The 14,460-nt window shown below is 34.8% G+C and overlaps 2 pseudogenes; one reads left to right on the top strand and one right to left on the bottom strand.

Moving 5' to 3' along the window:
* Positions 1-3,156: 3,156 nt before the first annotated feature.
* LOC132142125 (cyclic nucleotide-gated channel cone photoreceptor subunit alpha-like) lies at positions 3,157-7,535 on the top strand (annotated as a pseudogene).
* Positions 7,536-9,224: 1,689 nt separating this feature from the next.
* LOC132142124 (uncharacterized) lies at positions 9,225-14,199 on the bottom strand (annotated as a pseudogene).
* Between the last annotated feature and the right edge of the window lie 261 nt (positions 14,200-14,460).

Below are 14,460 nucleotides of genomic sequence, written 5' to 3'. Positions count from 1 at the left end.
CTGACATATGAAACAATTGTCACAAAAAAAAAATATATATATATATATATACATATATGTATTTAAAAAAAAACGAATTTAAAGGCTTAAACCAGGCAAAAAATAGGACATTTTGATCAAAAAAAAATATATTAATGGATAATCTAGTACTTCAGTCATCTTGTAATATCACTAAACATGTTATTCTTATGTCTAATTTATAAAAATCAGCAAAGATTTCACAGAAAGAAAAAGAAACATGAACTACATTTTTATTCTAAATACAAAATGCTATTATTAATCAGATGAAAGAAGATGTGTACTGTACAAGATATTCAACATGTTTTTCAGGAGGCTTTTGAGGAGTGTTTATTTGCACATCACAAAATCATGATTGCATTGCATTGCATTATGTTTTGTGTGTGTGCTGTGGAAATCTTTTCATTTAGACTTTGAAATAAACAGATTGATTGATTGATTGATTGATTGATTGATTTATATGGATAATTTGTTTTCCACAAACTTGTGGAGTTTGTCATCTTGAATAAGTGCTATATAGTGTATGTGCTTCAAAAGGTCCGTATGTTATTATTATTATTTAATTTTTATTCAGCAAGGACACATTAAATTGATTAAAAGTGACAGTAAAGACATTTATGTCACACACTTTTTATTGCCCTTCTTATGAATTTTCTATTCATTAAAGAATACTTAAAAAAATTTAGCATATTTTCCACACAGATATTATGCAGCACAACTGTTTTCGACATTGATCACAATAAATGTTTCTTTAGCTTTTTTTAAATACCAAGTATGCATTTTAATGTATTATAATTTGTATAACAACAAATTATAATTATTTTTACAGGTATTATTTTGGATGCGTTCAGTATTTATACCTTAAGGTAAGGAGTCAGGGGACTTGAACAATTCAAACCACACAGCGGTACAGCAATTAGATCAGGACTATCAACAGCACCTGTAAACAAGAGCCATCTCTGGAGACATATGATGTTAGCATGCTCATTAGAAAACCAAAGACCTTAACTGGACTTAAACAAGATCTTACTAAATAGTTCTAATATATACAGGACTTGTATATGGAACATGTACTCGTGTCTTTTTTCACATCTGTTGTTTTTATATGGACCCTTGTGTTGCAAATCAATCCACTTCTGGTAAGTCTACCCACCTGGATTTTTTTTCTTTTTCTTCTTCTTTTTTTTAATTAAAAAAATATTTAGAAATATTGCTCAATGTTATTTTAATAATGACATTTCCAATTGCCTGCCCTATTGCTATCTGGGCATGAGTAGCTAATCGATATAACCTGAACTCTTTAAAAATTAATCTAGATGTAGATCTATGGCTTAAATAGGCTATAATAAAAAATAAAAAATCATAATCGACTAGCCAAAAATATAATAATAATAATAATAATATATATATATATATTTTTAAATCCTAAAAGATTCCCGTTGGAATTAAATGGAACAAATCTTAATTGATCCTGATGGAATTTTTACATTTATTTATTAATTTTATATTATTTCTTTCCTTGATTTCAGCATAGCATAAAACAAATGTGACACAAAACCTGAAGTTGGACGGGTATGTTTGCAGCAATAGGCAAAATACATATACAATTTTTCTTTCCATGAAGACATTTTGTAAATTTCATACTATAAATATCTGAAAACTTCATTTTTGTTTCATATGCATGGCTAAGGACTTCATTTGGACAGCTTTAAAGGTGATTTTCTCAATGGGCTATTTTGATTTTTTTGCACCCTCAGATTCCAGATTTTTTAAATCGGCTTAGTTGCAGCCAAATATTGTCCGATCCAAATAAACCATACATCAATGGAAAAATTGAATCAGCCTCTCAGATGATATAGGCATATAGCCTAATCTCAATTTCGATTCATTTATACTTAAGACTGGTTTTGTGGTCCAGGGTCACAAATGTAAATGTTTTAGAACAACAGGACTAATATAGGCTAGCAATATGATAAACTACCAGCTGGTATAGGCTACTATCAGAAGGAAATCTTTCTTTTTTTTTATCCAATTAGGATTTTGTTGCAAATGATTATAGTTATTTATTTATTTAATTTTGTGTTTAACGTGTTTTGCACTCTAAAGTCTTTTAGATTTAGCATATGCTCGTTGACTGTTATTATTGGAACAGGTGGGGTGTGGGGAGGAGTAGGTTTTTTTTTTTCTGGTAGGTGTATGATGCTCTCCTCGAGCGTAGCCAAACTCAGTCACCTTTCTTGACAGGTGCACGACACATGGAGACAGGGAAAGATACGTGCCATCAGTTACCCGATAATAACACTGCGGTTTGGTCTTGACAGGACACAACATTTCATTGCGTTTTCTTTATGCAACAAAGTTAACTTAAACTCCACAATCTGTCCATACGTTTGATGTATCAAGCAGATATGTGATTAAGCCTAATAGCCTATTTCTTCTGTGCATTATGTGAGATCTACAGGACTTTTGTACATTTTCAACTCTACTGAACTTCTCTCAGGTGGCCTTTTAGATGGGCTTAAAAAAAATGGCATCTGTTTGGTTAGAGCCATTGTCAGCTACATGCAGAGCAAATAAATATTAATTGAGGTTGAAACTCTTTATGAGTTGCTTCACAACTTCCAAGTTTGATCTTTGCATGCCTGGCTAAGGGAATCCCCAGTTATATCAAGCAGGAGGGGTAGAAGAACAATGCGTACCTCCCTGTCTCAATCAGAAATGTCCTGTGTTTGTCTTAAAACATCTTATATTCCTGGAAGACGCCACTGATTCCATGTGATTCCATGTGGCATATTTATAGAGCAGACACTTGCATCTGTTTGGCATGTAGATATGTGTCGTGTGGATTTATTATCCATCTATAAATTATTAAAATAGAAAAAGCATTTATTTTTTATCTTTTTGAGACAAAAATAGTCCAAATGAAGCAGTGCACCACTTGTAACTCTCCTAAAATTAGCTTATGCTGTTTATTCATGAATTTGAGCATTGTTTGTGTCAGAATGTATAATAACCACTTTGGTTTGCATGTGGAAGTAAATTTGTTAACTAATGAAAGTGTATTTCAGTTTAGAGGAGTGATTAGCCAAAGACTCCAGATGTGATTTAATTGTAATGAATGGCCTATCAGGAAATGAAATGGCTAAAATCTGCACAGAACAGTCATACCCCTCGCAAAGATCCGCCTTCACTCCTGAACCTGAACCGGAAAAGTCAGAAGAGATGCCACAGACAAATAAATGTTTATTCTGCATCTACTTTGTCACAGTTATCACATTCAATGCATGTCTGGTTTTACAATTTAATTCCCTATATTTAATTTGGTATATATTGGTCTTGTTTGCAGCAGTGATCAGCCACCCCGTGGACTAATTGACAGGTGATTTGATCTTTTGCTCTGTTTGTTTGTTCTGAACTTGAGATTTGATGACTGTTTGTGCATAAAAAGTGATTTTAACAAGTTACTGTACCTTTACTTTCAGAATGTCCCAGTTAATGCTGTAATTTGGTGGAAAATCCGCCAAATGTACAGCTACAGAATGCAGTGATTCAGTTGTGATAACAGAGCAATCTGAAGAAATGGAAGATCAAATGGATGCATCTTTTGACAACAGCAGGACCAACTGCAAAAGAGGAAGTGAGTGAAAATGCAACCATGTACAGTACACAGTGGGCCCAAAAAATATTTGTACACATTAGCAACACTTATTATTGCCAAACAAATCTTATAAAGAATAACATATTTAATACACCAGGTATTCATGGCTCATATAGTTTGATATAGTAAGAATATGAAGCTAAAACTATATATATATTTTTTTATTCATTGGCCCAAACCGAGTAAAAATTGCAGTTGCTGATATTTATATGGTTAAAGATAAAATTATGATAGCTTGTAATGTAAATCAATGATATCTTAATAGCAGACTGCTTACATAAAAAGCATATAAATATCACTTGTCACTCTATAATTCCCAATAATAATTAAAAATGATAAAATGTTAAATGCTCAGTTTTATGATCAAATCCCTGTCCTTTTTGTGTCGTGCATATAATGCAATACAATGACTGACAGATGTACAAATAAATGTTCCTCAAAAACCTGATGTATAGATTTGATACTCATATTTTTTCTAATAAAATTATGCATGAATAATCAAGTAAGCCTAAATTGCTTCAGTCCAGTAAATGTTAATCTCAATACATTACTAACAATGTAAAAAAAGACACCTGTACCATGACATAATAGGGGACATTTATACAATTATACTAAAAGGCCTTTTACTCGCTAAAAACGTATAAACTATCAATCAGACAACATAAGGCATATAGTAGTTTTTTTTTTTTTTTTTTTTTTTAGGATGATACAGTACATTTTATAGGGTTGAGAGAAGATGAAACTAAATTTGAAATCAAGAAATCACCATGCATTTTTAGTTGTATAGAGCAGGGATTTTCAATCTTTTAGATGCTCATTTAAGGGACCCCATCCTAAAGAGTAAAAAGGTAGCTATGTATTTATACGCATGTACAGTACAAAAACCCAATTTATACTGTAAGAAATTAATGTTACAAGATACAAACAATGTAAAGATACAAACAAACTAATTGTGCAACTATTATTAAAAATACTTGGAGAGGAAACATAATAATCTGTAACCTGCCACACACTCACTTTCTTCAGCCCTGTCAGATTTTTAAAATACATAATTCACAAGTCTCTCTCCCCTTCTGTGCCCATTTATTATATATTTAGGTTAATTTGATCATGCTTTCAGCTACCAATAAGAATGTAGTGCCTTAAACACTGTTTAACACATTTAAATCTATTTAGCAGATTAATTTAAAACCAATTGTAAATCTAATGAATATTCTCCCCCAAATATAGTGCAGAAAAATTATAGCTTTCATTTGGGCCTGTCATTAAGCCAAAAGTTTTTTTTTTTATATATTTACATTTATGCATTTAGCAGACGCTTTTATCCAAAGTGACTTACATGCATTCAGACTAACATATTTTACCTAACGTGTTCCCTGGTAATCGAACCCACAACCTTGCGCTGCTAACACAATGCTCTACCACTTGAGCCACAGGAACACATTTAGGGGATATTCTTCGGTAAAATGCAAAGTGGAGGGCCTGAAATCCACTGAAATGTGGTAAAAAGTACTATTGCAAATATTATTTTGATTATGCAGTGCTTGATTCATAATGCTTTAGTATTTCAAATTTCATCTCTGATCAAATAACAAGAATAAAACAATATCATTATCTTTACAGCCTCAACAACAATGCAAATCACTGGCCTCTTGCAACACTAAATATGAACAACTCCAACAATACAGATGAGTATGTGGGAAATTGAAATATTATTACACGAGGTGCTGTAGTATGTTCTGCTAATTGTTACATGCCAAATATCACTGATCATTTTAATTCAGCAAAAAGGACGACAGGGAGATAAAGAAAGATGATAAGAAGGATGATGAAAAGAAGGAAGAGGAGAAACCGTGAGTCTTTTAACTGAATTGAAATGCAGTTAAATGTAGTCTGGAATTTATTTATTTCTATGTTTGTTTTTTAGAAAACAGGTTTGGATCATGGATCCAGCGACAGATTTGTACTATCACTGGCTGACCATTGTAGCAATACCTGTCTTCTATAACCTAATGATGCTTATTACCAGGTACATTTATACATTGAAAGTTTCAGAGAAATGTTCTGGTGTTATTTTGTGGTGACAGTGCTAATTCAACTCTAAATTCGGTCTGTTTTAACCTTTTTTCTTTTTTTTTTAAACAGAGCCTGTTTTAACAAACTTCAGGATGACTACACCATCTTATGGATAGCTCTGGACTATTCATCTGATAACATCTACTACATTGACACTTTTGTGAGATCAAGAACAGGTGTTTCTGTTTGTGCTCAACTAGTCACATTTAACTCTAACAGTAAATATAAACTACAATCCCTTTAAAGCAGTGGTTCTCAACCGGGGGCTTCAGCAAATTTCCAAATCATATTTAAAAAAAATTTTTTATCTCTAAAACTCTACATTAGAGAAAAGAAAACACATAAAATCAAAATTATTTTAAAAGCTATTGCTTCTATTGAAGAACATACAGTATTAAATACAGAATGTAGCTTCTGAAATCACTGCTCTACAGGGGGAAAAAAGTTGTTGTTGTAAATACTGTCCATAACAATGAAATTGTTTTGACAGGTTTCTTGGAGCAAGGCTTACTAGTGAGAGAATTTAAGAAGCTTTGGGTAACACTACAGAAAGTCACCGCAATTCAGATTTGATGTGATCTCCATGATACCAACAGACATATTAATGCTGAAAGTGGGTTACAACAATCCCGAACTAAGATTCAACCGGCTTTTCAAAATAGCTCGTCTTTTTGAGTTCTTCGACTGCACTGAAACCAGAACCAACTTCCCCAACATCTTCTGGATCAGCAATCTCGTCCTGTACATCCTTATCATCATCCACTGGAATGGCTGAATATTTTTTGCCATCTCAAAAATAATCGGCTTTGGTACACCACATGGGTTTACCCCAACATCAGTGACCCTGAGTTTGGGCGTCTTGCCAGGAAGTATATCTACTGCTTGTACTGGTCCACTCTCACACTCACCACCATCAGAGAGATGCCACCACCCGTCCGAGATGCTGAGTATTTATTTGTGGTTTCTGATTTTCTCATTGGCGTGCTCATTTTTGCCACCACCCGTGCAAAGTTCCAGGCCAAGGTCGACTCCATCAAGCAGTACATGCAGTTCCGAAAGGTCACCAAAGATCTGGAGGCCCGTGTCGTGAAGTGGTTTGACTACCTTTGGACTGAACAGAAGACCTGTGACGAAAAGGAAGTGCTCAAGAACCTCCCAGATAAGCTCAAGGCTAAGATTGCCATCAACGTGCATCTGGAAACCCTTCGGAAGGTGCGTATCTTCCAGGACTGCGAAGCGGGTCTTCTTGTTGAGCTCGTCCTTACTTACTTACGGCGCTTACTTCGTAGAGATCAGCATTCTCGGCATCAAAGGAAGTAAAGCCGGTAACTGCAGGACTGCTAACATACGCAGTGTGGGATACTCCGACCTGTTCGCACTCTCAAAAGATGACCTAATGGAGGCGTTAACTGAGTACCCAGAAGCCAAAAAGATACTAGAGGAGAAAGGTAGGGCTATTCTGATGAAAGACAATCTCATTGACGAGGATGTGGCCAATGCTGGTGCAGACCTAAATGAAAAGATTAGTGCCTTGGAGACCAATCTAGATGTGATGCAAACCAAATTCGCTCATCTTATGGCAGATTGGATATCCAGCCAGAACAAAATCAAACAGAGGATCGCCAACATGGAGGCCCGAGTGAAGACTCCTAGGCAGGAGGATCTGGACGAGGTTGTGGAGGATAAGGACAAATAGTTCCCCACTGAAATAGACCTATATAGAGGAATCTGACATCATTTAAGAGGAATTCCTTGATCTCAAAGTATTACTGCAGGAACATGTACTATTTATAGATGATTCAATAAGAGTCTTGGCATTTCACAAGACCTAAATCTAATTTGTGAAGGCATGTGAACAATGAGTGATCAGACAGTTTCATTCTCACTAATGCAGGGTTGTTTTGAAGTCAAGATCATCCTTATGATTTTTGGGCAATTTGGTTGCTGATGCTGTTGCTATTAAGTAATGCAGTGTCTGAATTTCAGGTAGTGTGATTCCTAAACTGAATTTTAGGAGGGTTATTGTGCAGCTATACTCTCTGTGAGATGTCATGCTGCAAGTGTTTTAACCAGCATTTGGTAAATACACAAAATATCCTGCAATTTTGTTGCAATGTTCGAAGAAGTTCTTAGGAATTGCTTCAAAGCTTTGTAGTCTAATCTGCAATATCAAAGCTTTGTGTTCATGTTATACCAGATACCAAAGCAGAACATCCTCTAATTTGATAAAATGGAGGGTGTTTAAGTATATTTTTAACATGATAATTCAGTTATTGTATGTGTATTTTTATTCAGCTAATGAAAAATTGTATATGTGCTGGATTAAATAAATATACTTTAGAAATTTATCCTACTGGTTTTACCCCCAGTCCGACACCCCTGTTAAGGGAAACTTCATTTCCAGTGATATCGTTGACTTGATTGCAAATGATTGCACAGACACTATTTAAACTGAACTGAGATGATGATGACATCACTGAATTCAATGATGAACTGCCTTTAACTGTCATTATGCATTATTGACACACTGTTTTTCTAATGAATGTTGTTCAGTTGCTATTACACAATCTTTTTTGTTTAAAGCGCTATATAAATAAAGGTGACTTGACACCTGAGAGAAACAGAAAGACTGACATGTAAAAAGATATTAGATATCAGCATCTAAGCATAGTTTCATATAAATCCATAACTCCAGTTATGATCATATAATTTGCGATTATTTTAAGTATATTGACATGTCTATGCATTGCATTTAAATTCAGATTAAATTCATATATATATATATATATATATATATAGCAAAAACTTGAAATCAAGGACTTCTGTGTATTTGAGCAAGAAAGGAGATTCCCAAAAGAGTAAAATATTTTATTAGTTTCCAAATTTTTCACTCATAACATACATTATTAATTATAAATACATGCACATATATATATATATATATATATATATATATATATATATATATATATATATATATATATATATATATAATGTGGGTTTAGAAAAAAATATTTAATTGAACTCATGAAAAAAGAAGATCCCATACAGATACTGACCATGAAATATTTTTTTATGAAGGTACAGTTGCTGTTTCATGTGTCAGACATTTATTGCCATCTAGTGGCTTGTCACTGTGTTTAGCTAAAGTCTGCAGGTTTACCTGAGATTTCCTGAAGTTCACTGTCCATTGCATTCTACTAGTTGTGCTTAACAGAACATGAATATACTGTACTTAGTTATGAGGCAGTCACAAAAGCATAAAGGCACACATAGATAAACCTAGCATAGATAAAAGTGCTATTTATTGTGACATGGTGAGGCACAGCTGAATCTACCTGTAGATTTCAATTCTTTTAATCTACCCTGTACTTTTGGTCCCAGTCTGTTGCTCTGTGCTGACACAGACGGCTGCTCAAATGTCTCTCTAAGATCAAGAGAGGAAGAAAGTTGATCTCACGTTATATTCACCTCACACCTGAACAACAAGGCAAATAATGTGCTGTCTTCGTGACCAGATGGTGAAATCAACTTCCCTACAAGCAGAACAGACATAAAACCACCTTTCTGTTTAATGAATGATTGCGATTGTTCTCACCTTGTTTCTGCAGTTGACTGCTGCTACTGGAGTTCTGAGACTTGCAGACAAATCAAATTTACATTTCTATTCAATGCTATTGATTCAATCATGTGATAATAATTTATACTAACCCGCTGTCTTCATCTCCATCCTCTTTAATAGATGTAACTGAAGATCTCTCAGACAGGCCGAACTCTGCCTCAACCATCTCAGGAGTGAGACGGAGATCTGAGCACTCAGACCTGCCAGAGAAATCAAACCACCATGAATCTGTAAATGCTGTCACAAACAATTCACAATAGAGGGTTTATTGAAGGTGGTGGCTAATCTATATTTACACTCCAGATTGAATCTGGTCTCTGATGCTGTCGGGCAGATCCTGAAGAGCTGGAGGAGCCTTCACAGGCATCAGGACGATACTGAAGGGGTCAGACCTAGATAGATAAGAGTTTTGCAAGAGTTGGGAAAATTGCATGAGAGGTAATGTGTAAAGCAGTGTGTGTTCGTGTGTGTGTGCAATGCTTACAAGCATGGGGTGCAGTCACTTACAGTTGAAATATTGGATTGTGCTCAAGGCCACAGAGGGAAACTTCTTCCCCACCATAACCCCTTTGATTATATCCTGCATTTGATATTTTTAAGAAAAAAAAATCTTAATAACATTAACAGAATATTATAAAACAAATAATTCAATTCCTGGATTCTAACTGTTTCAGACAGTAATACAACATAGTGCCAGCCAATTTCATCTGAGTTGAAGGGACATGCACACCTACAGCATTGCATAAGCATTGCATAAGTGACAGTGTATTGCGGCAGTGGACACAAATGAAAGACCAGGTCACACTCCAGGTAAAGCGGAGCTGGTTTGAGGCAGAAACGTGGTGCAGGATTCTAAATTAAAATACAAAAGATAGCATTAATTCAAACAAAGACTGAGCCATGTTCAAGCATGTCTTTAAAATGTCTGAATTAAACTTCTGAAGTGTATATATTTCACAACTGGCTTTATCATTAATAAATGAATACATATAAGATATTTTGAGAAATGTCTTATCTTTTGTTTGTTTGTTTTTGTCCATACATGATTTCAATGGTGTCTAAAAAGGTTTGGTTACCCACATTCTTCAAAATATCATCTTTTGTGTTCAACAGAAGAAACAAAGTCATATAGGTTTGGAGCAACATGAGGGTGAGTAAATGACAATTTTAGTTTTTGGGTGGACTATGCTTTTTAAATATAAAAACAATACTGCTATACTACGCTCAGCACCATTTAGGATCGCTCTCGAGTGGCATTTCCTATTTTTTCTTTGTGGCTTGCCACTCAACCATACACACATGTAAGAGCATTTTTCACGTATTTTCTGCAAATTCAGACATATTACAAAACCACATTTGGCATTTCAAGCCAAAGACTGTAATTCTGGAATTTTAGGAAAAATTATAAGACAAAAAATTCCCTTTTAGAAGGTAATGGAGTGGGAAAAAACACTTGCTTCCCGTACCTTTAGACTGAATAATGGAATCGTGAGTTTCATATCCGCTTCAGGCATTCTGACAGGAACATGCCTCAATGCATTTACAGCCTGAAAACCACAACACAGCTTCGTCCTCAATCTCACAAAATATGCACTGTTATTACATCTCCAATGCTGAACTGAAACTTTGCGGCAATGCTTACACCGAATGAAGCTCTATAAAAGATTTGGATAATATTTACAGTAACTAAAAATATTAAAGTTGTAAAATCACAATTATAAAGTGTGTCATAAAGAGTCTATACACAAGGTCTGCCCGATAAGCATAAGCAGTCTCTCACTGGTTCATTAGGTTGGTCTTCAGGTATAAATCTATTAAAGGTCAGAAGTTTTTCTGGTGTCAGCTCAAAAAGACATGGCTTCTCATTCTCATTCTCATCTGCAACAAAACAGAAAAATATCTAAAAAAAACGTGCATTTAGATGATATGGCTACTTAAAACTATAACAATGTAATAGCAATATACACTACTGCTGAAATGTCTGGGGTAGGTACATTTTTTTTTTTAATGTTCTTGAAGTTTCTTAGGCTCACCAAGGCTTTCTATATATTTGATGGATTTTAAAATGTAATTTATTCCTGTGATGTCAAAGCTACATTTTCAGCATCATTACTCCAGTCTTCAGTGTCACGTGATCCTTCATTCTAATATCCCGATTTGCTCAAGAAACATTTATTATCATAAAAAATGTTGAAAGTATTTTTTTGTGGAAGCCATAATTTTTCAGAAGATTTTCTTAGGATTCTTTGATCAATCGAAACTTCAAAAGAACAGCATTTTTTTTAAATGTTGAAGTAATTTTTGTAAACGTAAAAGTCATTACTGTCACTCTTCATCAAAACAAGTATTAGTTTCTTTAGTAAAGTCCAGACTCACCTGATTCTTTGTCTCCCTGCAGACTCCTGGTTATGCGAACAAGCTCTCTTAGTGACACCAGTCTCTTGTTAATAAGACACTGAAGAACAACTTCAATTCATCAAAACACAATGTAACATTATTATACTTATTAGTACAGTCAAGCATTTCATTTACAAGCACTAGTAATCAAATTAGTTTAACGACATTCAAATTAAATTACATTAAAAAGGCCAAGGCTGAGTTATGAGTTATGTTACCTTTCGAGCAGTCTGCAGGAAGAGTCTGTGCGCTCTCTATCTGACCTCCGGCTTTCCAGAGCCATAGCTGCTGAAAATAGCAACAGATTCTGGGAGCTATAACACAGAGATGTTGAATAAGTCTTAAAGATATGAATTTTAAGATAATGACTTGAGCTAGATGCTAATACGTACATGCAAAAAGTACTGCAGTATCAAAATGCAATTTCATGACATGAGCTTAACATACAGTACCTACTCAAAAGTATGTATTTTCCCACCATTAGTGAAGTATGTACTTGTAATACAAGTATGCAATTGGGACACAAACTAACTTAAAGATACAGGCTAGAAACATGATTTTCAAGATCAACAGATGTCAATAAGAAAGACACTAATATATTCAAATATTTCAGTGTGACACTTTCACATACCTGTCCAACATGTCGCAAAATTCGCCGTGAGGAAAGTTTAGTTGAAGATCTTGAAGAGGCCACTGACTCACCACTGTATTTTAGCTGAAACGCACATAAAATGCATGAGAATCCAGTGGAAAGTGACACAAAATGTTCAATATGAACCAAACCATTACACTGGCTTACTTTGTATGCAGCAAGTGCCTCGTCTTGCTCCTTCAAGGCTTTAAGTCTCTGTTCTACTGAACATTTTTCCTTTTGTTGGACCTTCTTCAAAAATGCAGCTTCCTTCATCGTTTTTGTTTGGTCTGCAATCTTGGTATAGGACATGGCTTCAAGAAATAAAATACAAAGGTATCTTGCATTAAATAAATGTAATTTGTGGTCACATCGATTCATATTTGATTAGTTTTATGTTGTTTTACAAATCCAATCCAAATCTGTTCGTGTATGGTTTAAAATCTGATTAAATCATTAAAATTGGATTTCAGTGTTTCGGCCATAACACTCAGACAGCAGCACAAAATAAAGTGCTACATACAAATAAAGAATGGCCTTAGAAGACCAGAAAAGCTCCACTGTAAATGGCCATTTTCAGGTCGGGTAACTTGTAAAAGGGGCATGTAATTGGGAAACTATTAAATGGAGGGCTATTTATTATTCTCTAAGCTCCTCTCTGCTGAAAAGACCAGATTAGATCAGCAGCAATTTCCATGCTGGTCCGGGAAAGTTTTTGCTTTAAAGTGGAAGCTTGATGCTGGTGGACCACCATAACTCTTTGTCTTTTGTAGGGGCAAAAACATCACTCTGCGTGACCAATTCCAGTTAAAAAGCCTGGTGGAAACATCAGCATTCCAGCACGCAGACACTGTAGCCTTTACCAAACGTTCATTTCCTGGGTTTTAGTTCTTTACATGCACCTCAGAAGCCCTCTGGGTGAGAAATGGTGTTCTTACCCTCCCGGAGGTCCTTGTATCTCATTTTGTTTTGTGGCTGGAGAAGCATTTTAACGAGTCCTGTATGTGTATCTGCGGTGGATACCTGCAGTTGAGGATCAGGTTTGGTCTTCTTCTTGCTACCCTATAAGTGCAAAAACAGAAAAATATGATTGTATGCGTCAACCAGAATCAATGCTTTAATTTTTCTATTAATTTAAATTAGTAGTAGTAGTATTACTAACACTGATCATGTCATTGTATATTTTTAATCTAATAAACTTGTAATATAGAAACTGCATGCTTTAAACAATACCACAGCTAAAAGCTTTGCAGGTTTATGAGAGTAATTCTGTGTATGTTTCCCACATTTGATGGCTTACAGAGTCAATTCAAATTCACTTCAATAAGCTTAAATTTGTAATTCAGTGTCTCACAGAAACCTCTCTCCGCTGACTGCTTTTAATGGACCAAAATAAAACTGACCTAAGCTAATTCAAATTCCTGCATCTGTACAGCTGAAAACTTTTCAGACCCTGTTGAAAAAACCAGCACGACCTTGTTTTCTGTTTTGGATTCTGGTTGTCTTGCTCAGCTTTTTTGCTGGTGAACAGCATGGCTTGGCTTGTCCTCCAGCAGGAGTAGCTCCAAACCAGCACTGAAATACACCGTGATTGAAGCTGATCTTTTCAAAACTGACATACCTTCTCCCAGGAGGGAATCGTTTTAAGCTTATAATGGGAAGTAACAGCTGGAGATTTTCCATCAGAAGTCTTCTGCTCTTCAACCAAATGATCATCATCTTTGCCGTTTCCTTAGGTTTACTGAGGCACAGAAAACACAAATGCCATTCATGTTTGTGCAAAAAGCATCTGATCATTAAGGATGTTGCTATGTGGTTGCTAAAGTGCTATGAGTGTTTTGAACATATTGCATTTGGCATTGCTATCACACTGCAATCTTTTTTTTTTTTTTTTTTTAGCAATTTTTGCCTTTTGTTAGGCTTCTGGAGGTTCTGCCAGTGTGCCTACTTGCCTCCTAAAATGAGCTTTATTTTATTTATAAAAAACATATTTAAAAAAAAACTATTATAATGAAATACAGCTTAAACATTATTTTTTTCAATTCAGCTCTTTGCTGT

Source organism: Carassius carassius, chromosome 6, assembly GCF_963082965.1.
Source record: "Carassius carassius chromosome 6, fCarCar2.1, whole genome shotgun sequence".
In the NCBI taxonomy this organism is placed as follows: domain Eukaryota; kingdom Metazoa; phylum Chordata; class Actinopteri; order Cypriniformes; family Cyprinidae; genus Carassius; species Carassius carassius.
The sequence above is the reverse complement of the archived record's forward strand: the minus strand, read 5'-3'. Positions and strand labels throughout refer to the sequence as shown.